General features: G+C 40.9%; 1 protein-coding gene across 19 annotated transcripts in view; it reads left to right on the forward strand.

Annotated features, from left to right (window-relative positions):
• ZBTB20 (zinc finger and BTB domain containing 20) overlaps positions 1-23,332 on the forward strand; it is a 475,348-nt gene that overhangs the window by 268,635 nt on the left and 183,381 nt on the right. For 10 of the 19 annotated variants that reach the window (XM_051779642.1, XM_051779643.1, XM_051779646.1 and 7 more), the window contains one exon: positions 18,984-19,084. The gene's annotated coding sequence lies outside the window, so the exon portion shown is untranslated. Of the gene's footprint in view, positions 1-18,978; positions 19,085-23,332 lie in introns of those variants that run through there. The other 9 variants (XR_007903182.1, XR_007903183.1, XR_007903184.1 and 6 more) reach the window with 1 other exon arrangement.

The raw sequence follows: 23,332 nt of genomic DNA on the forward strand, positions 1-23,332 counted from the left end.
TCCTCAGCTAAAGGATAAAGAAATAGGAAGGTTCATGAACGGTAAGATGAAGAGTTTTTCTTCCTGTCCTGGGCTGAGAAGGGGGTTGTAGGAGTAACATAATGACAGTGGAGAGAAATGGAATAGACTTTAGGAGACCTGAATCTGTGTCCCAGGTCTATCACTGTGATCTTTACCTCTGTCTGTTTCTCACCCATCTGAAAAGTGGAATTTTTTTTTTTTCCTACCCTCACAGGGCTACTAATGAGGTTTAGCCAGGCTCAGGCATGCTTAAAAGAGAAAAAAAAAAAAAATGAGAAGCAAGCCTGTAAATACAGCATGTAGATCCCCCCATTTCTGCCTTGTTTGTTTTTTTTGTCTTTGCAAGCTTCGAGTTCCTGGAACGGGGGCAAGTTCCAGAGCTAGCATGGGTCTGTGCTGCTGGCAAAACAAAGCAGGTGCAAATTACGGTGGAAATGAAACAGTGGTGCTTTGAGGCAGTGGAGTGCCCAGTTCACCTCAGGGTATATGTCTGCGTTCACAAAACATGACTATCACACATACCCTGATTCATTAGATGTGTTATCTGGCAAACAAGAAGCCTAATCATATTTTAGCAGGAACATTCTTATGATAAACTCTGCTTTAGTGAAACTCTGCGTATAGTGCAATTTCTCCCGGCCGGGTATATTACACGGTGAAGAAAAGCTACCCCGCTGCGTATCAGAAGGCTGTAATTTCATTTAGGGGTTCTATTGACATCATAAACTGCAAGAGCAGAGCTCAAGTGGCTATTTAAGTCATAGGAACTTCAGACTGAAATTACTGCCTGGCAGTAACTGGCTCTCCCCCCACGGGCCCCCATGTACGTACTTCATGTTTTCATCCCTCTGCCTATAAATAATAAATCTCTTCAGTGGCTTCGGAAGAGAGCAGTTCCAAAATACTGGCGTTATCTGCCACCCTCGCAGGCAGTGGCGCCTTCCCAACAGGCGGGGGAAGGAGAGGGAGCCCCAAGCCGAGGTGGGAGCATGCCCGGAGATAGCCGGTGCTCCAGGGCTGCTGCTCCCGCTCCAGCTCCGGAGGCGCCCGCCGCCTGTGAGCGGCGAAAGGTGAATACACCCGCGCCTGCTAGTAAGGCTGTTTGTTGCCATCATAGCTGACATACCTGACCTTTCCCACTCGTAAGCTGTAGATATCCACCCTGGCGCGTGTGAAGATAAATGCTCTGTGCCACCTGCGATCCACAAGGCTACAGCACATCTCCTATTTATACCGCGCCTCGCTGGAATCGCTGCCTGCTGCCCTGGGGCTGCCCCGCTGCTGGGAGAGCAGGAAAGGGGATGGGTGAGGGGAGAGGGCTTGGCACTGCCCCAGGTCTGTGCCTGCGAGAGCAGAGCTGAACTTCCCCGCGGTGGAACCTGCCGTGCCTGAGGAAAAAAAAAAAAAATCCCCTTTTTTTATTTTAGCATTTAAATAATGCACAGGGCAGCGATGGTGTTGACAGAAGTTTGTATATTTCATCCATGTGGACTTGTTTCAAGAAAAGAGTGAAGTCAGGGAGCATTTGCTTTTTATCAGGAAAGCGAGGTTAACCATTTATTAGATCTTGTCAAGAAACCTCAAATTTAAACCAATCACAGGAAGAAACTCTCGGTAGGACAGTGAACAAGCATGATTAGTTTTCTGTACCATAGATACTCAACGTGGGCATTTTAGTTTGGCTCTCTTAAAACCAGTGCATCTGAAGTTCATGTAAATGTTAATCTTTGTTTTTTCCCAGATAGTGGGAAAGAACTATTTTCTGTACTCAGTGTTTTCAAGACCTTGGGGTACAAGATAGGTGTTAAATTACCAGTGGGAACAGAATTAATATTTATGTATTTTCTCTGAACTGATTTGTCCCTTATTATATTTTATTTAACAGAGTGATAGTTAACAATGTTAAATTATATAAAGAACTCATTTATATTATTAGTATTTCCATTCTTTATAAAGGAAACTTTATTCTGCTTTTGGACCTAGCTTTTTCCTGGAAAATCAATGAAAGCATCGCCTCTACTTCTTAAATACCACCATCTTGTGATTCCTGAGACCGTGGTACACCTTAAGTGAAACAGCAGCTTTGAAATTAAATAAACAAGGTTTATATAGTTATTAGACATGGCAGTGTGCAGAGGCAAGACTTTTCTGGTCTGTAGGTAAGCTGTTCACACTTGCATTTCATCTGACTTTGCCCCATGAACTACACTAGTGAGTCTGGATAGGCACTTATCCTAGAGAGTGTGCTTTCAGTGTTTTCCATAGGTCTGGGGGAGCAGCTTACACACACGCACACAGCATAAATGGGAGAAGTGAATTTTGAGCTCCATGTTGCTCACTCTGGGGCTGGGGATGCAGGTATCAGTAGCATCTGTGCTCTTTCTGCTGCTGTCCTCAAAGGCTCCAGCCAGGTGTTTTTGTGCCAGTCCTTACCCAATTCCCTCTGCTTTAGGGTTTTCTGAACCTTGTTATGACTGAAGTTACTATGCTGCCTGTGTGCATGCTGCAAGTGAGAAAAAAAAAACAACGAAGTGCACAAACTGTGGATAACAGCAGATCCCACAACACAGTGAAATCAAAATAGGATGTTGTATGCCAAGACACAAAGTTCTCATGGACCTTAATCTCTCTATGGAATAACTGGAAGTGGTTACAGTTTCCTTCATTTAGTATAACTGAACGTATTGAGGGCTGAGTATCTTCAGTGAGATATTGACTGCCTGATGGCATGCATCCTAATTTCAGGATGTGATGTCCTGGCATGAAGATAAGAGTAGCCATTTGTCCTACAGAGTCTTGAGTGCCTGAAATCGAAAGCTATGTTACTGTATTGGTGTCTATCCAACAAAGATGTGTGTTCTACTTGTACCATGTGGAAAAATGAATAAAATATCTAAAGTTAAAAAACAATTCATAAACACCATATGCACATACATACTGCATGCACAACTTCTCTTTGAAAATATTACAATGGGACACCCTTCCAGATTCTGGTTGTAAAAGACTGTAATGATTTCTTCTACAGGTTTTTAGTCAAAAAATACTGCAACAGAGTCTGTTTTCTTTCAAATCAGCAAAAGTACAGCAGAATAGAAACTGTTTTTTAAAATGAAATATCGATCTCTGTCTAACATACAGTTCTTCTAAAGCTGCCGACCTCTTAACTTGTAGGTGCCAAAAACTAATTCACACTTGGGGATACTGAGGCAGAAATTGGTGAGGTGACTAATCTAACACCATGCCCTCATGGAGTCTATCTGACTCTGAGTCCCCTGCCATAGCTGCTTTGATTAACTTGCCAGAAGAGCTGGTGTAGCCTTTGTGTGGATGTGGGAGCAGAGAACTCTGCAGGTCCCTGAGTCATGTTGTGGGTTGAAACTTGCTGCTTGGGAACCAAAGCCTCTCAGAAGGGGGCTGTTCCCGGCTATGGAGCACCGAACTCCTTGTGTATCCTCTAGGGAAACCACCATCGTTTCTACTGAATGTCTGACTCAACAGAAAAAATACATGAAGTGCTCTTCTAGTCCCATCTCCTATTTGCTACAGCAGTACCATAATTTGTTTTGCCGGAATAGTGCTGTGATGTCTTTGTAAAACTGGAGAGAAGCTGTGGCACTGGGTTAGAAATTAAATAGATGACATTACTGCAGCAGGGAAAGAGCAAAAAATATCTGACATGCTTTTTATTCCCAAACCTGAGATCTGCCCACTTGGGTTTAAGATTAGATAGGATCACTGAAGAAAATTGTGGGTGACAAATTTTACTTTTTAATTACTTAAAATGACCTGTGATGTATTGGGCTCAGCAGTGTCACTCTGTAGCATGACTTCATCGTGAGACTTCCTGTGTCCACTAGAATGAGGGGTGCTGATGATACCTCTGCTTTCAATGTGTGGTACCCTACCATGTAGCTACAGCTGTTTTTACTTTAGAAATATTAGTAGTCTGTCTAATATTGTATCAATGGGACTTGCTGCTCCATAAAACTGACTGCTCTGTAGAGCAAAGACACAAGTACAAGGGCAAGCTGAGTCATTGCCTGTATTTGGATGTGTTTTCACATAGTTCTGTGGGGAAAAGATGTATACTTGACAGGAGGAAGGCTAATTCTTCTCTGTCAGTCAGTGGAAGGCAGAAGGTTTAGTGAAAAGAGATCAGATGGGCTTGAATGAATTTTGTAATTCTGAACGTATCTAGGAAATAGAACTGAATGATGTATAGAGAACTTCTCTGTCAGTGTGGAAAATTAGAGATTTGAACAAGATGAGTTTAATACTGAAATGAAATGAGAAGAAGTTTATGATTAATAGGACCTGGCAGAGACAGCATACTTATATATAATTTTGAAGGCTTAGGAAATGATCCTTGGGTAGATGTGGGTCTGAGGGCTTAATTAGAGAGGGGTGGGGTGGCCCCACAAGGAACCCCAATTGGCTTGTCTCTTTTCAGTGAAAGACCCAAAAGTTTAACACAGCAGGCATAAAATGGAAGAGAAAAATCTTCAGTTTCAGAAATTCAGAGCATCTTTAAAAATATTTTACAAATATAAATTAGGAATGAAGTATATATTGAGCTGAAAGAGGATTTTGGTTTATCTCATTTTTATTACTTCTTCTACCACCAGTTGTTTCAGGGCAAGACGTTTTCAATCTGGATAGTTTCCTTCCAACTGAGCAATACTGAATGCTGCACATGGAGACTAGGTTTTCTTTCCCCTTTGACAATCAACCTGTCCTGAAACAGCACTTTGTTAGATGCATTCATAAATGGCAAGATATGCAGATAGAGGAAATTTGCCTTGTCTTACATGGCTACAGATGCAGCTCATAATCATTAAAATTACTCATTGGCCTGTGAGGAAAACATAAAGAAAATTATTTTGTGGAAACTAACAGAAAAGGGTAAGATTCGCAGCTCAGTCGTTATCTTTGTTCTAGGCAAACAATTAGCTGTTTTATTATATTCTAAGGAACTTTAGAAATTTGGGTTGTATTCTCCCCCCGGGACATGGTGAGGTTCTATATATTTTACCTTGTGCTCTCCTATTTTGAAATTTTCCTTCAGAGTGAGAATTATTTCTCCTGTGAACACCTTTATATTTTTTCCCTGTGTAAGAGAAAAACCATGTTCTCATACTGATGTTCTCTGACTTACAATTATCCATGTAAAGTCAGCAAACATGGAATAATTACTTCTAATGCAGACTTTGCAATAAGCAAGTTTTATTAGAAATGGGGAAAGTGCACCTCTGGTCTTTGCCTGCCCCTCTCCAGAGTCCCATCCTAGTGCACTTTCCTTTAGGTGGCACTCCCACATTAACTTGTGTATGACCTGAACAGCTGTTTGTGATCTGTCATCTGTCTCTTGAAATATGATGGAGAGACTTAGAAATTATGTTAATTGTGGTGTCCACATCCTCTCTTCATTAAAAGTTGAAAATTACGTTCAAATATTTCATAATCAAAAAATTAATCCCAGTCTACCTGTTCCAAATCATATATTACGCCCTCTGGGAATGAATCCCAAATCCCTGTTACAATTTGGATGCTCTCTCCTCTGGGTATTGATTGCAAGTTCTGGTTATTGTTCACATACTTTGTCATAGGGGGAATTAATCTCAAGTTCCTGTCTACTGTTCTGGGACTGAAAGCTATCTATAATTAAGATTTTTCTATTAAATGGATATTGACAATGAGCTTTTTCGTCTACATTTTTGGGGTTATCTTCTGGGAGGGAAACTCTGTCTAAGCTCATGGGGAGATTCTGACCACCAGTTTTAATGCCACAGTGAGTACAGACATTTTGCAGGAGCCGGTGGCATAGCCAGGCTGTTCTCTAGTGTTGATGTTGGGTAAGAAGATGCAGACGTTTTCACAAGGACTCAGCAAAGTGAAGCAAATAAACGGATGAATAAAACCAGAAGAGTTGTATCAGAAATGTGGAGGAAGATGCGAGCAATTGTGAAGTGCTCTATGATTGCAAACCAGTTGCCTTATGAAATCGTAACGATCTTAGATATGTAAAAGGGAAGAACAGTTTTTCAGCAATGGGTAGAGTAAGAATGAAAATACTGTGGTGAAAGGTAGCAGTATAGAAGTACCAGAGAGACCATGTATTTTGGATGTGTGAATCTGTGTTCTATCTGATTATTTCAGCAACTTGGACTACAAAACTGAGTGCTCTTACTTCCACATAGATACAGTTATTTTCCATATAATGATACAAAGCACAGGGCAAAAAAAAAAAAAATTCTTCAGTTCCATAGCTGTGTCTGTCCCTGTTTCTTCATGGGCGGAAAGTTGGATCAGAACAGCCCTGTTTTTCAGAGAATCTGGAATCTGGACCAAGGTTTTTGTGTTTCAGACCCACTGCTGCTGCTAATAGACATGGTGTTTCCAGTGGCAACAGTTGGCTCATGCATTCTTTCACACTTTAGAAAAGATCTCTGTTTCCTTTTTTCCCTCTCTTCTTTAGCAGTGGGCAGCCCCGCAACCTTTTGATCATACCGACTTTGTACGTTATATGACTGAACTCAGCTATGCCAAACATCCTTTTAGAAAGTTTGACATTTGTGCCATTTGAAAAAAGGGAGGGAGAGAGAAGGAGAGGGGGGAAAGAATGAATCCTGGCGGCTTCCTCCTGCCCTTTTGATTAAGAGTACAGTAAGTCAGCAGAAGAGGTGGGACTTTTAACAAGGAGGGGGGTGTAAGCTGGTTGTGCTCTGTGATGTATGCACACACATGCACGTGGAGGAAAGGAAAGAAAAAGACAGAAGGTAGACAACATTAATCAGAAATTACTACAAGAAATTAATTAATTGATGGAAATTTTATGGTGACAATCAAAGAGACAAGATGAGACAAAGGAGTTGGCCTTTGATACTATCCTAAACCTAGTGAAGGAGGTTGAACTTAGGAACTTCCAAGGTCCCTTTCAGACCTAATAATTTTAATTCTGTAACAGATTTGCTCCTACTCATTACCTTGCAATTGCTATTTTGTGTGCACAGGGTATTCAACTTTTTTCTTTTCTATGATAAATTTTGTGCTATCATTAATATTTCCAGTTCTTCTAAATTTTTGCCCACCTCTGTTACCCCAGTCTTGGAGATGGTGCGGAGTTTATGGAGCTGGAATGGCTTTTGTAATGCTGACATGCAAAGGGAGCACAGAGAAGGCTTATTAGGTATTCTAGTATTTGCAAAAGAAGACAGGGAGAGAAGGCTGTTGCATAAGTTTGGACAGGTCATAAGACTTTGTTGTGTCTTCTAACTCAGTCCCTTTATTTAGTTAAAATACCAGATGCTCACTGGAATAAAAAAGTGTCCTAGCCTTGCAGTGAGTTAGAAAATTGCCCGGTTTGCTCCTTTCCCAGCATGATCACTTATAAAATTTTGCTAGTTTTTAGAAATTTTGGCTTCCCTTTACTATTCCTCCAGAAAAGGGACAAATCTCTGAAGGGAGTTTTGTTACTGGCTACCATGTGAGGCAGTCTTGGAGGAGACAGTGTTTGCATTGCCCGGGGATACACACCATGCTCCTGGAAAGAGATGTGTCAGGCAAGCTCTTCAATGAGCTGGCTGTGCCCTAGCACCTGCACAAGAGATGAAGTCACCCAAAGGGGCATCATCGTGTCTTGTGTTGCAGAGTCCGGGTAATCAGCCCTTGTGAAGAGCAACTTCATAGCTTGGACACTTGGGCTTCTCTGTGAGGTTCAGGGATCATCCCAAATGATGCTTGACTTCAGTCTTTAGACTGAAGCCCATCTCTTCTGAGGTATTTGAAGACTTTTGTAGCAGGGGAATACTGAGGTCTTTTTACATCTTCTTTCAGTATAGCTGATGCTGACCTTTGCTGAAGATGTGCTACTGGAGTGAATGAAATGCTGGGTTAGTGTTTTGTGATAGCTCCTCAGTTACTATTTTTTAAAAAGAGAGAGAGGGGAAGAAAGGAAAAGGGGTAAGTGAGGAGAAATGATAGGCTAGAATGGGCAGTAATGTTAGACAGGCTCTTTGAAAGTCCTAAAGAAAAAGTACTGAGTGTTTTAAAGGAAGTTTGCAATGATGTGTAAAATAGTTCCCTGTGTGAAAATCTATATTGATTTTCTTTTCTTTGTTTGTATAGAGATTGTTCACAGAATAGAAAGGCTTTAACATTTTGGCTTCTCATATTCTTAATTAGTCATTTGTGTCATCCCCTCTTACACACATATGTGCTTTGTCTTCTCTGGCTGTTGGCAAAGGGCGGCTACTTTCTACTTTAGCCAGGTCATTTGTAGAGCTATGGATAATGGTGTTGGAGACCCTGCTGCAGCTCTGGTGGTTGTGGGATGTGTGGTGGATATGGGGGGGTAGGGAGGACATGCTTTGGGTGGTGACAAGAGTGGAAAACGAAAAAGGCTGACTGTTGTAGTCCACGATACTATTAATTGCCAGATGTGCCAACCTACAGAAGTGTGTTGGCTTTTGAAAACCAAAGACTTTTACATCATCAGGAGCAGGACATTGCTATCAGAGTCCTTGCAGTTGTTTCCACATGGCTTCATGCTCAGAAAAGTAGATTTAAAAAAAAAAAAAAAAGAAAAACCAAATTTTGTTTTGCTTTGGCAAAGGTTGCCACAAATAATCTGACTGATAAAGTGATGTGAAAACAAGCTCCTCTTGAACACTGCACAAGCTAGTCCCCATTCTTCCAGTGAGATTTTATGAAGTCTTGTGTCGCCAGAGACAAGAGGAAAGTTAGTGGAACAGTTTTCAGTGAAGAATATTGACTTTTCTGCAGCGATAATCATAGAATCATAAAATGGTTTGGATTTGAAGCGATCTTTAGATAACCTAATTCTGACTCCCCTTCCATGGGCAGAGACACATTCCACTAGAGCGGGTTGCTTAAAGCCCCATCTAGCCTGGTCTTGAACATTTTTGGAGATGGAGTATCCACAACTTCTATGGGCAACCTGTGCCAGTGCCTCACCACCCTCATCATAGAGAATTCTTTCTTATATCCAATTCAAACCTACCCTCTCTCAGTTTAAGGCCATTATCCTTTGTCCCATTACTTCATGCCCTTGTAAAAAGTCCATCATCTTTCTTGTCAGGCCTCTTTAAGTGCTGGACAGCTGCTGTAAGGTCTCCCCAAAGCCTCCTGTTCTCTGGACTGAACAACCCCAGCGCTCTCAGCCTGTCTTCATAGGAGAGGTGTTTCAGCCCTCCAAGCATCTTCATTGCCCTCCTCTTGGCTCCCTCCAACGAAGTAGAAAACCACAGGGTCTTGCTGTCCCATCAACAGTCTTGCTTCTTGGCTTTTCTTACAGCACTCTTCGCTCATTGAGGTGCTCTCAGCTTCTCTGGATTTTTCTGCGACAGGCCTTGCTGTTGTGGTGGTGTTAATTTCCCTTTCTCTGTGAAGCAGCTGTACTTTTGAGGGGGAAGGAAGCATCCAGCAAGGAGCTGGGTGTGATGGTGGTCACCCCACCTGCTGTCATTGCATTCAAGAGAAATCCTGCAGGACAGCCTGGGGGCAGTGGAGGCAGTAGAACCTTGCAGGAATCAGTGCCTATGCCTTTGGGAACAAGGGAGAAAATGGCTCATTGGAGCTCCACTTCCAAGTGGCTGTGTGCAGAGGGACTCACTGAAGCTATTTTTTTTATGTGGTTGGGTATAAATGACCCATTTTTACTTCTGCATAGAACATCTACATCATCCCTTCACTTCCTTCCTCTTCTAGTTATGTGTTATGCATAGATTTGTCATTTACACTCCAACTGCATTTTGCATTATTACATTTTAATGATATTTGAAGTTCTTGCATACGTATTTGAGTTCACTGATATAAATGAAAAAAGAGAAATAATCAGCATACTTGGTTTATCTGATGGCATAAAAATGTTCTATCATAACTTTTGCAATTTCTTGGATAAGATCAAGCACAAGATCAAATACTAAGAGAGGGTCCAACTACAGCTGTCTGTCTCAATGGCTCTGAAGTTAGGGTGGTTGAAAGTCAACAGCTGAACTTTGCAGTTTGGCCCCCTTTGTACCTCAGATTAAAAAAAAAAAAAAACAAACCAAAAACATTTACCCAGCTATACCCCTTAAGCTTTGTGACTCTTGGGTTAGGTTAAAATGAAACCGAGACCTGAGCGGCCCTTGACTGTCACTGCTTTTTTTTAAATGAACATCTCTCATATTGTCTTTGTTTGAGGATGCTCTGCATGATCTAGAGGGTCTAACCTCCTCATCCTGCATCTCATGCCGACTTACAATCTGTTATAATCTATTAGGAATCTTGAGGCTTGAGGGCAGAATTTTGTGTAGGGATAAAAGATTCTTTCATGTTGGTGCTATGGGATATTTTCTTTTTTAATTCTTTCTCTCATTCTCCGTTTCATGAAAATTCATTAATCTGTGACATTTAAAGACTCTGTCTGAGAGGTGTCTGGAGCAGCGGCCGGCTGCATACATCAATAGTTTCTCAGAGTCTGGCACTCTGTCAATATTTGGGGGCCTCAGTAACAGCACTTAAATGCACTGCCTGCCAGCCGTCACGCTCTTAGCATGTCTGTAAGAGTCTGAATGAGCGGATATTAGCACGTCGGGTCCTTTCACAACTGGCAACACTTTAGAGACAAACTGCTTGGTAGGTATCTCTCCTCTTCCCTCCCCTCCTGTTTTCTGGCATGTCTTCTTTGTTTGTCTGATGTGATTTATGTATTTACACACAAATATGCATCCTGTGAGGAGGCATCATAAATCCTGAGGCTAGAGGTGGTATTATGGCATAATCTATATAACAATGGAAATGGGCTGAAGCTGGATTTGGACCCAGAACCAGATTAAGCTTGGGTTGACTTCTGGGCCAGTTGAGTCAGGAACAGAGTTTTGTTTGGATTTCATGGTGCCAAAATCTTTTGAGTTCAGTTCCAAATAATGAGAATCTTGGACATAAATTTTGCAGGAAGTGCTACTGTGGCAGTATTTCAACCAGCTCCAAACCAGAAGTGGAAAACAAGCCATTTCAAGACTTGGGTTGTATTCAAATCAAAACTGTTACAGCAGGTTCAGAATCCAGACCTTCTGTTCCTTTTTTAATCCTATCCCACTGCATAAATTGGATGCACAGCTGAATATTACATGGGATTACCCATGAAACCTCCCTTTTCAAAGAAGAGAAAAGTCAGGGAAGCAAAATACAACTTTTTTGTCATTCCTCTGGTGGAACAGGAAGTATAGTAAAAGACATTTGAATTCACAGACCTTTATTGATATCCTCCTTCCCTCTTTTGTTTGGATGGCCAGACAGCAATCACTGTCTTTTATAATACAGTCACGTTTATTTTCTCTTTACCCATTGTGCTTCACCTCTTTTTTATTATGTTGCTGGATATGGCTCTGAAACCAAGTTGACTAGAGAAGTGAAAGGCCACAGTGTCTGGAAGTTTGCATTGGCTTTGTAGAGCTGAATTGTGGATGGAAATCAAGCCATGAAACTCTGTCTGAATCTTTCAGTTTCTAAGTCTCTTTAGAATATTAATTTTTTCAACCTATTTCATACCAAAAGGAGATGAAGGGATGGGTGCAGAATAAGCCCCCCCCCCTTATGAACATTTTCCTGACTGAATTTTGGGAACAAATTCTTAGAAGAATAAATCTGAACTCAGAAGCTATCTGAAACCACTTCCATGTAATTCCTGCTTCACAAGTCCAGTAACATCAGCCAGTGCCCCTCAGCTGTGACCTCCAGTACATCCTTCAGTGCTAGCTTGAGCTAACAAATTCTTCATCCTTTTACGATAATGTTCAGAAACCTTTTTTTTCAACAAACTTCCAAATTTCCCCTGGTAACACCTGCAAAAATTTGGCATGATAACAAAATAGACCAAATTATTCTGTTCTAGCTACCTTGCAAGAGTAAGTTGGCAACAAAAGTAGCTAACTACCCCTTCTCAGTCATTTCTTTGCTTGTTTTAGCACTCTCTTATCTGCTGCCTTTATCTTCATGTTCCCCTTACTCCAACTACAGCTGCATCTGATCTCCATTTTCCTGTTTGTGTTGCAGAGCACCTGCAGTTATACAGTATTTTGTCACCTGTTGGGAAAAAAAAACCCCATGAAAGTTTACAAATGTCTCTGCAGAGGCAGCAAGTAACAAGGGATGCATTTATCCCTGCTTCAGGCCAAACAGCAATGGGAAAATAAACAGGCTCAAGGCTTCTGTGAATATTGGAAATGCATCTGGCTAGATGGCAGCAATGGCCAATAAGTACAGTCAATCGACAGGGAGGATGATTTATTTTTAATGATAATAATTGCTCCTTTAGCACAGAGCGGGGGATGCAAACACAGAGGGGAATGGCCACCTGCAAATGCTGCCCTTGGACAGAATGTGGTCACCTTGGCATCGACTGACACAGTCTGTACATCTGTCACAGTCCCCTCACAGGACATGGGGGCTGAGGCACAGCCACGGGGGCTGCGAAATACTGGTGGAGTCTCCCAGAGCTGAGCAGCAGCCCCAGGGATGGAGAAAAGTAGCATGAGGTTAAAGCTCTGGGGGACTCTGGGATACCTGGAGCACCCAGCATCATGCCTGTACAGTAGGAATAACCACCCTGTATTCTCCACAGTTCCTTCTTTCTCAGTCTGTACTTTGCACTGCCTTTTACGGTCTCAGCCAAGTAACACAGGAGCTTACAGTAACCCACGCACCTTTTGTACCCGGGGAGTACATCTCAAGACATAATGGGGCACATTTGCAACTCTGTCCCCAGTGTTTTAAAAACGTGACTGTCAGTGACAGCCATGTGTGCTCTGAGAAACCTCCCCACCCCCAGCCCTAAGCGCTGCACATGAAAGTTGAAGAGTTGGTAGTGTTGCAGTCGGTTTTGTTTCTGTGTTGTTTACCTTCTAAAGAGCTCTAAAGTTGTCTTTCAACTAGGTAAGTTGGCCTTGTGAGATGCTAGGGGTCTTCAAAGTAGAGGCAGGCAGAGCTCTTCCCTGCAATCCTATAGGCTGTTTCCACCTCTCTGCAGACGCTGAACTGGCATTTCCCGTTCCTACTATTGTGTGACAATTGCGTGACAGTTGTGTGCCTAAAAGCCCAGCACAGAGAATTTAGAGGTTGCCTGTGAGGCTTTCCACTAATCAGCTCTTTCAATCCAGCTAGCTTCCCTTCCCTGGAGGAAGGAGAGGATTTGTCCCCAAATCATGGGGGTACAAAAGTACTGAGGGGATCTCGGGTTTCAGGTTTCATTCAGTACATGTCCCTGTTGGTTCCTGGTAGCTGTAAACGAGATGCTTTCTTTGAGGGCTGAAATTGATGAAGGAAGAAAAATCCAGACTTGCTGTCCATTCATATTTTACGTTTATTAAGAAGTAATTAATTAAAAAGAAAGATGATGTTCCCATGATGGGCTGCTAAATATATGCAAGTGAAACTATTGGCATTAAAAAGAGATTTGACTGCAGTTGAGGAGTTATTTATATTATAGTAAATCATATAGGCCCCAGTTGAGATGAACAATCTATTGTTTTAGGCAATGTACAGACATGCATCTCACCCCAGCGAGCTCAGAGACTGCAGAGACAAAGTGTGGACAGAGAGACAACCATAAAGAAATTAAATAATAACTCACCTTGGACACAAAGACAGGGGCTGAACCAAGAAGAGAATACAGATCCCCTGCCTCCCTGCTCTTCTTTCAGTAAGTCAGGATCCAGTCAACTCACAGTTCAGCCCTTAGATTTAAATCTGGGTAAAATTGTTAAGTTAAATATCTTATTTGCTGAAAGCTGCTTGCCTCAGATATGGGTTAGCCAGAATTATATAAAAAAAATAAACTGAGAAAAAAATTAAAAGTTTTGGAAAGCCAAAAGGTTTTGTTTTGATATTTCTAAACAAGGTTTCTGGCTTTGTTTTGAAACTAAGTCAATTTTAATGGAAATGTATCAAACACAAACAAGAAAACTAGTCCATTTTGTTAAACACATAGGTGATTTTTCTTCGGGGCTTTTTTTCCTTTCCATGTTCTCAGTTTGGTCAGCTAGCCAAATAAATCAGTTATTTGCATGACTGTAATTCTAATTAAAATGTTGGGCCCTGGGGACTTGGGCTATATATTTCAATACAGTACATATTTATAATAACAAGTACCCTGCCTGGAACTCCATATATAATAATAGCAAGCAGTCCAGTGCACTGGGGAGATGAGGGCACTGGGGAAGACCCACTGCCTTTTAGCTTTTCAGATTTTTATTATAAGTTGATAGTTGTATTTTGGAGGGTATTGCTTACAAGATAAAATTTACATTTATTTGAGCAACTCACAAAGGTGGTTCACTGCAAAGCTGTCATTAGAGGGAAATAATGCAAAAGAAGGAATAAAAGATACATTCTCAGCAGAGTCAGACATGTGGATATTTTGAAAGATCCTTGTCACCACAGGAAAAATGCTGTCTTTTCACTCTACCATGACCTCCCAAAATCCTAAAAACCAAGCAGTTAAGTACAGGGGTTGTTCATAAAGTGCTGTGACTGTTCTGCTATATTTTTGTCTGTTTCTAGTGTTTCTACCTTGCAAAGAGTTTAGTCATTTCTTTGTGATCATTCCTGTCTAGAAGCAGTTTCCTCTTGTTCCAGTTCAAAACCACAGAGCCCATTTTCCCCAAGGGGGGAACTCTGGTATCAGGGTTGTCCTGATGTGCTTTTTGCTTGTTTACGTATTGCCTCTCTAACGCAGGTAGCTGGTAGGAACTGAAGGAGTCACTCAGTTTGGCTGTATGTTACTCTTCTTCTTCTTGTTATAACTGATATGATTAAATGTTTTCTCCATTTACGTATATCCATGAGCAATAAACACATGATGTTACTCAACCTTATAACCGTGTTAGAGATGCACTGATAGGACAGGGTGAGATGTTTTCCTCCCAGCACGATCAGTGTGGTATTCGTTCTGCTCCATTGTTGCAGAAGAGCCCCATAGCCTGAGCTCTGTTACGCAGGGCACTCTACCACTCTCTCTGCAGTGCCTCAGCCTGTGATTTGGCAATTGTGACTCTTCCTTCAGTTGATGTTCTCTGTAGTGTGCAGAGCCAGTGCTTGTTTTGGCACTGCCCCAGTCCCAGTTGAAGGGCTTTGGTGTACATCTCATACAATCTTTATGTAATGAAACAGACTTCTTCCTATGAACCTCTAGTTGGTTGGTGGAAGATGCCTATAGGATTGCTAGGCCTTGACTGCCAAGTCCTTGAAGACTAGGACCAGGCTTTCTAGTGGAGAATTCTTCAGTGTTCACTTCCCTTGACTGAAGCATTGTAACTGTAGAAAAACACCACTGCCATTCTTAAACTAATAGTCTAGCTGCAGAATGAAAACCAAATAGGGAACATATAAGAAATAAGACTTGACCAAGCCCTCTCTGACTCTCTTTGATGAGGTTGGGTTTGTGCACACTTCCAGAAATTTCTTTTGACATCTGTGAGGGCCTCCTATCACTTTGTCCTTACCTCCAGAAGTCTGGGGCATTGCTGGACAAAGTGAGGGTCTTCTCCAAGCTGTCAGATTTCTTTCTCCATTGTCTCACAGCTACCCCATTTAATACTATCTGATGGTGAGTAAGGCACTTGAACAGGTTGCCCAGAGAGGTGGTAGATGCCCCATCCCTGGAAACAAGATCAGGTTGGGTGGGGCTCTGAGAAAGCTGATCTTGTTGAAGATGTCCCTGCTCATTGCAGGAAGGTTGGGCTGGGTGACCTTTAAAAGTACCTTCCAACCCTTCTATGATTCTTATTCTTTGGTAAGTACCATGGGATTGAAGATAAGTGAAAATGTGATAGAAAACAAAGTAGATAAGATGGGTGGAACTGGAGACTTGACTAGGGGAGCTGAGAGTATGCTGTGATATGTAGGAGGATGGGCAAACATTTTTACTGAGTGCATATAATAGAATCATGCATGTAGGGAGGTGCCTTCATTAGTCTTTATTTGTTCAGGAATTCTGCTGTTAGATTTCAGCAGTCCTAGTACTCAACCCTAATATTCCCATGGGATTATTTGATACCTGTGACACTTGCAGCCCCATCAAGAAACAGGGGTCCTCCTGCTGTTGCTGCCAGTGCCCTGGGGAAATTTTTACTTCTGGTTGTTGCTGTTTTCTTTGTGCACTTACTGCTACTGTACCAAGCAAAGGTTTGTCTAGACCAGAGCTCAGGGTTAATTATTATCCTCATAATCCATTTCCTTCTGCCAACAGCAGTGACTTATGTGGCTAAGTCAGAAGGGAATGCTCTCATCATGGGCAGCCTCTTTTCTATGATCTTCATTAAGCTTTGGACCATTAACTCAAGATGCGTGATTATTTTGTTTGTTCGAACAGCAAGACGAGCAGAGTCTCCTCTGAGTGTTTCTTTCAAGCAAACCAGCATGACTGAAAACTGGGAGCTTGCCAGAAAATGTTACGTGAAATAGTAGTGGCAGGTTCATCTTAGTGTGGGCGGAGAGAGAGCGATGTACCCTCTATTTTACTACTTCAAACATGCAGTGTCCATATGTCATAGTTGAGTTGGTTTATGGATGGAGTATGAAGGATAATACTTCATCTACTCCATGCAAACACTGTGTGAGTGCTGTAGAATATGTAGTCTCATGGATGTGAGTATCAGCTGTTGTTGCAGTCCAAACACACGGCATCAATATTCAGTATGCTATAGACAGTACTGTTTTTCTCCTTTATATTTAGTGTTAGTACACAGAGCCAAATACTAAAAGGGGGGTGGGTGGGTCACATGATTAAATTAATACCATTAATTATTTAGAAACAATCAAAGGAAATACAAGACATCTGGCTTTAAGCCCAAACAACTCATGGCACTGCTGTTGCCTTGTAACCTCATCAGCTCTTAGTCCAGTCATCTCTCTTCTTTCATTATGAACGCAGGAGATGCTCCCCACCACCACCACCACCCCCCCCCCTTTCCTGCCTTATTTCTGGCAGCTTGGAACATAGATCACAAGACTGGACTATCTAGTTGTCTGGTTTTGTGTGTATAAACTCTGATTAGTCGTACAATGAAAAGGCATTCCCCCCCCACAGCACCATACTGTACAATAGTGTTTGATTAGCAGTGTGTTGCAGCCATAGGTCATATTTTTCTCCTCATCTTGATATTGGAAATTAGCTGCTGCAGGAGGGACAAACACTGTTGTTACTGCATGCTGAAAATCATTAAACACACGTTACAGTAGGTTGTATGCAATATACAGTGAGAGAGGATTCCTACCCCAAGGCATGGAGAGTCTACATAGGCAGAAAAGCTGGAGGAGAATTAACATCGCGGAGAATGGATGCGCTGTGCCCATGATTTTCCAAGAGGACTGTGGCAGACCCAGTCCACTGGCCTTGGCTGGTATTTGCCTTCCCCTGGCTGAGGCCAGTGGTCCTATCCTTTGTAACAGTGGCCAGGTGTTTTCCACTGAAATGATTTTTCAGTGAAAATCCTTTTTCTTGAAATGAAAATTTTCTTTGGGAATAAAAGTTTTACCCAAGAAAAGTCAAAATAAATATTTCCCAAATGCTGGTTCTGGAGGATTCTATGCTCTTTTTTCTTTTCCCCCCCTCCTTTTTCTGGGTACTTGATGGAAATTTTCTATTTTGATTATCTGAGAGTTGTATTTTTGTGGAAACATTTTCTCATGGGGAAAAAAGACCCACTTGGCTGGGGATTTTTTCTTCCAACTCAGGAATAGAACATTTTGGGGCCCCTTTCCCTCAAGTGATTGTATGTGCATGATAAGATAGGTCCATTTTTTCTTCAGCTCAGTCTTTCTTAGTATAGATAATTGAATACGATTTAATCATGTGACTCATCTTCTGTAGGCAAATTAGTATACACAATTTTCTGATATGGTTTTACAGTTATTGGGGAAAAACAAAGTTCTTGCTGATCACTGGGATTCCACTTTTCTGCACACTGGTGACTGTGGAGCCATTTTGATTACTAGCAGATGTATTGAAGTCATTCTCATTACGTCTACATCTGTGGAGAACACTGACTTTCGTTTTCTTGCTTTAATCTGAAAAGCATAGATTCACTGACTGTTCTCTTAGTAGTTACTGAGAGTTGCTTTGAAGAACTCTTATTTTATGAAAAGGCATTGAGAATTCTGTCACAGTAAGCATCTCTAGACAGTCTCTACCTACTCTTGACTACTATTTTGAAGATGCACATTGCCAGTTATCTGTGGAAAGTATCAAAGTGTGCTTTCTTGGTTCTGAAAAGCACGCTTTAGACTACTGTTCTCTATTATTTGTAGTATTCCATAGCCTACACTTGTCCTCAGGGAACAGTGGCATCAGTTGAACATATTGGGTGTGATTTTTTGAAGTATGCAGTTACCCACATTCAGTTCCTTCTGTATGCAGTGTGTGCTAACACTACCTTCAACAAAGGCAGAGTTAGGCCTATGCAGAAGACTGTAAAAACCAAAAAATGAAACCCACCTCTTGCACCCTGGGCTATTTGCAGGCAAGAACATATGTTGGGAGTGCTTCTGCTGCTTTGCAGGGTGTTTGTTGGAGGGGCTTAGGCTGCTGTCTGAGTAATGGAGTAGTTAATTTTGATGCTATGCTAGGTTTGTTTCTTTAATGTTGCCCTTTAAGTTTATCATATGTTTTCAAAGTATTCTATCTCTTGAAAAGAAATGTAAAAATTATTCTCTGTATCAAATAAACAAACAAACAAAAAAAAACCAAACCCACAACCAACCTCTTAGATTAAGCTGTTCCAAGGTTTTGTTTATTTATTTCCTTATACTAAAGCCAGTATTTTGTATTTTGTTTTTCTCAGACGTAGTCACTAGGTACAGTTTATTATTTATGTAAAACTTACAATTTTATTTTCCTTTTCTTCTCTCCCTTTACTTTTCCCTTTCCTGACATCTCCATTGCATGTTGATGTGAAGAGCAGCAGCGGTTGGCAGTTTTCCTCAACTTTGCAAGAGAGAGAGAGATTCGGTTGGAATGAAACCTTGCTCTCCGTACATCCTGCTTGAGATGCAGCATTGAAAGGTATAATAATCTCATTTTCTGTCTTGAAACCAGAGCTGAAAACCACAAACAGGTAGAAATCTCAGTGCCAAACCACCTGTTGAGTCACAGACGAAAAGCCCTTGGCAATACTGTTCTCACTGTATCCAGTTGGAACAGTTACATGGCTGATTCCCACAGTATCTGTCCGTACCTGCAAGTTTGGTAAAGAGGCTAATTCATTTGAGAGGATTTGGACTGAAATTTAGGTAAAGTTAGCACGGAAAAGAATCTTCTGATATTAGCCTTGCTTTTTGCCTAGAGTAGCATACATCACTGATATAATTTGATTCAGCATTGAAGATACCAATCCTGAAGTCACACACTGTGCATTATACAGCAAAATGAGATTTGTTGAAACAGCTTTGTGTGGAGAGTCCAATTTTGCAATAGCATGATATCCTGGAGGTCAGAATTGAGGTGACTGGATGAAACTGTGAAGACAGAAGTTGTTAAATAGCCTGCTAGTAGCATCAATACTTCATCTTTTGAGAGTATTACAATTCAGAAAGTCAATTGAAATCAAGTTAAAATGTTATCCTTGAACTGCTACACATATGCTCCCTGTGACATATGCATTACAAAAACAGCCACTGTGTGTTGATATGGCATTAAAATTTTGGACTCCACCCACAAAAATTAATAACATTCTTGAAATAAGAGTGATGTAGGATGCTGACACATTTAAGCCCATATGTTCCTGGACTTGTGTCCTCCAGTGCATGAAAGAACTAGAAATCCCAGATACTCTATTTTTTATTATTTCCTGTAAAGCCATGCTGGGAAAGTAGGAAAATGTAAGTGATGGCAGGCTGGCAGGCTTTGGACCATGAATAGTTGAGCCATATTTTATATTTTTATGTGCTCTTATCTGTTGTATTCCGTTAGCGGTACTAGTTGACTTCCATGGGTTTGTAGACACATAATTTAGAACAGATTTGGGCCACACTATTTATATTCATGCCGATTGCTTCATGTTTGTGAAACAATTATTTCCTGTGGATCTGTAGCATTGTCCAGTGTTGTGAAATGCTTTCGTATGTATATATGACTGGTTAAAACATGAAATGTGTTTTGAAGCAACATGACAAAGAACAGTAAAAGCTGCACAGTAACTGAGTATACTTGGCTGTCCATATAATGTCCAATTAATGTGGTTACTGTGCTCTGAAGCCTTTCCAAGGCTGAATAAGACATGCTGTGGCCTTGTAAAAGACAGTTTTTCCCTGAATTTTCTTAAGATTTCCGTTACAGATGCTACAATGACATGAGGACACTGTAATCTGTATCTTTAGTAGCAGTAACAATGCAGGGTGTGAAGTATATCCCCAAAATCCGAAGGTGTGAATTCTAACCCATCCGCAAGCTGTGTGTGAGAATTCCATACAGTAAAACCTAATTCTGTGCTGAAGAGGAACACTGTGAACACCCAGAGTAAAACAGAGGATGTTCTGTTCTCTACTGCACTATCTTGAGCCAAACTTGGGATCTAAAAGCCAAGCGAGGTTCTTTCATCACCAGTCATGAAGATGCTGTAAGTCAGATTGTCCCCTCAGGCTATATTTTGACAATGTAGTAAATTGAGCTTTGGGAACTTTCTACCAGATCGAGAACTCTGTCACCTCAAAATGCAAAGCACGGATCCATTATAAATTCTCTGATGCAGTTTTTTAAATATATTTTGATGTGTTGACTTTTACCGGCAAGCTCCATGCCTTATCTGATACCTTTTGTTCCCCGCTGCTAATGTTAACACATATAAGGGCTGGCAGAAATGTGATCTCATACCCTCACATGATCCAGGTGAGGTCTGTGCTGTGAGGTTATCTGTTAGTGCAGTCTCTTAAAGTTTCAATGTTTAGGCACCATCAACTCAGTTACTCCTCTGCATTTTGTTGTCTTCCTATTCTTCACTTAGTACTGGAAGGTGGCACAGGCATCAGGAAGTACAAAATTTGATTTATGTTGCAAGTGGGATCAGAAAATGTCTTTGATTTTGTATATGTGTGTCAACACTTCCAATTTGGTGAACTGTGTAGAAAAGAGTGAAAAAAGCTAAGTCTTGTTTCTTGCACGGAGTGAAGACAGGGTGCTACAGGAAAACTACATGGGCAAGTTCTTTTTTGCCTGAACTCTAGAGAGGCTAATGAAAAGGCAAACCTTCAGAGTTTTGATTTGAGGATGAATTTGGCCAGTATTAAAACTCATCTAAAATTCTTATTGTTTTCTTTTGCCTTCCTCTCCTTTGCTTTTCTGTTTTGTGTGATGAATATATCATGTCCACATTTCGTGACTGGAGCTTTGTGCTTTAAAAGCCACATTGTCACAATGACTGTCTTTACTAAATTATATTTCAGAATTTTTCCAGGGAGTTTGTAGTTTGGAAAGCTGCTTGCAAAAGCTTCAATTTCAGAAATGTTCTGTACTTGAACGCATATGGTTTCCTTGACCTTGATGGGCCAAGATGATTCTCGATCTGATTATCTTGGTCTCTGGAAGGAAGAATAGGGGAAGAGGAGGGAAGAACTTTATAGTGAGATTGTTGACACTGCTGCGTTTAAAATGTATTGTTTCCTGGAGTCTTGAGAAGTTTTCGATTTGTTTTCCTTCCCTCTCTGACCTAATTAATTTTCAGGGATATCCCCAGGGATGTAATTTATAAGACAAATGAATTACATTAAAAGTTGCTGTCATGGTATAAACCCCCTTGTTTAAGGTAAATTTAATATGTTTCTATATTCTTTCCATCTATAAATAGTGATCTACCAATGATGGTCTTTTTTCTTTATTTTTTCACAAAATTTTAGATGTGTAGTATCTTATTGTCAGTATTGAAAATACTAAAAAAATGGAAATTTGGAAGGAGAAATAATACTATAATTCGTCTGTGACTAGCAAAAACCTTCTGAAGTAGCATGACCTGAAAGGTAGGGCTTTTTCCTTTAACTTTTTTGTCTTTAAAAATAGATTTATGTAGAAAAGAGTCAAATAATAACTAGTATACAAGTTAACTCATAATTTTCAGCTTACTGTGAGATAAAAACATTTGCCCTCAAGAAAGGAGTTTTAGGAAGGAAAAGCACATACCACTTTCACTGTTCTGTTCAGGACTGTCCCAACTGCAGTGTTTGTATTTGTGAAGCTGTTTAACCTTTTGAAGCCCAGGGGTCTTTGTGCTGTCTTTTCATGCAACCTTTTTTTAATATCCATACAACCTACTGACTTCACTGAGATAACAGACACATGAAAACATTTACCTTGGGCTTCCAAGACTGTGCATTCTTTTCTGAAGGATTGAGGAGATACAAGGGATAATTGCTGTTCCTGGTAAAAGCTGTGGGCGTTTCGAGAGGAGGAGCAAGTCTGATGTAAATTCATGCCAAAATACAAATTTGGAATTTATTTGGGTCCCAAAATTTTCCATTAGCATTGCAGCTAGGTTCTTATTTGTAAAGTTGGATAGTGGCACTGTCTTTCCTTTTCCATAGAGAATGAAATGCAGAAAATAGCTTAAATGGGGATAAAACAAAGTACGGTGCATCTTTAACAATTTTTGATTAGATGGAATAATCCAAGGAAGAGAACTTCTTCTGTAAGAACGTGCTAAACATAACAAAACATCCCAACATTAGCTCAGCAGAATATCCAAGCCAGTGTTTAAAGTTCATCTTGTGCTCCAGGGCAGCACTGACATGGAGTGCCTGTGCCCTGGCACGGACTTCTGTGGCCAGGTCCCAGCAGCCAGGTCCCAGCAGCTCACTCACACCCTGAGCAGGATTTGGGGAGGATCTTCTAGTAAGTGTGAGGCACTGCTGAGCTGGGAAGTTTGCCTCAGGAGATGACAGCAGGGAAAGGGTGTTGTGGAGGGAACTTATTTTGAAACACTGGATGCACTTTTTTTAGTTTTCTATTTCTATCCTGTGTTCCCGGCTTTTCTAAAGGAATCCTAAGTAATTTCGAAACTAAATTACTTCACTAGCAGTTTTGTGGCCCTCGTGAATACAACAAGCCTTACACTCTCTCTGTATCACTTTTTCTTGGGGTGCTTAACAGTCCTACGGCATTTTAAAAATCTTCCTTCTGCATTCAGACTGGATATTTCTTTAGTTAAAGATAAGGTTCAGAGGCAAATATAAAATAGTTATTTATTTTAGGTCTGCACTAACACTACCTTTTTTTTTTCTTTTTCTTTTTTCTTTTTTTTTTTTTCTGAGATCATAAGTTATTTTC

The sequence above is a fragment of the Manacus candei genome, unplaced genomic scaffold (genome assembly GCF_025592945.1).
Source record: "Manacus candei isolate 608988 ecotype Guabito, Panama unplaced genomic scaffold, ASM2559294v1 h1tg000014l, whole genome shotgun sequence".
In the NCBI taxonomy this organism is placed as follows: domain Eukaryota; kingdom Metazoa; phylum Chordata; class Aves; order Passeriformes; family Pipridae; genus Manacus; species Manacus candei.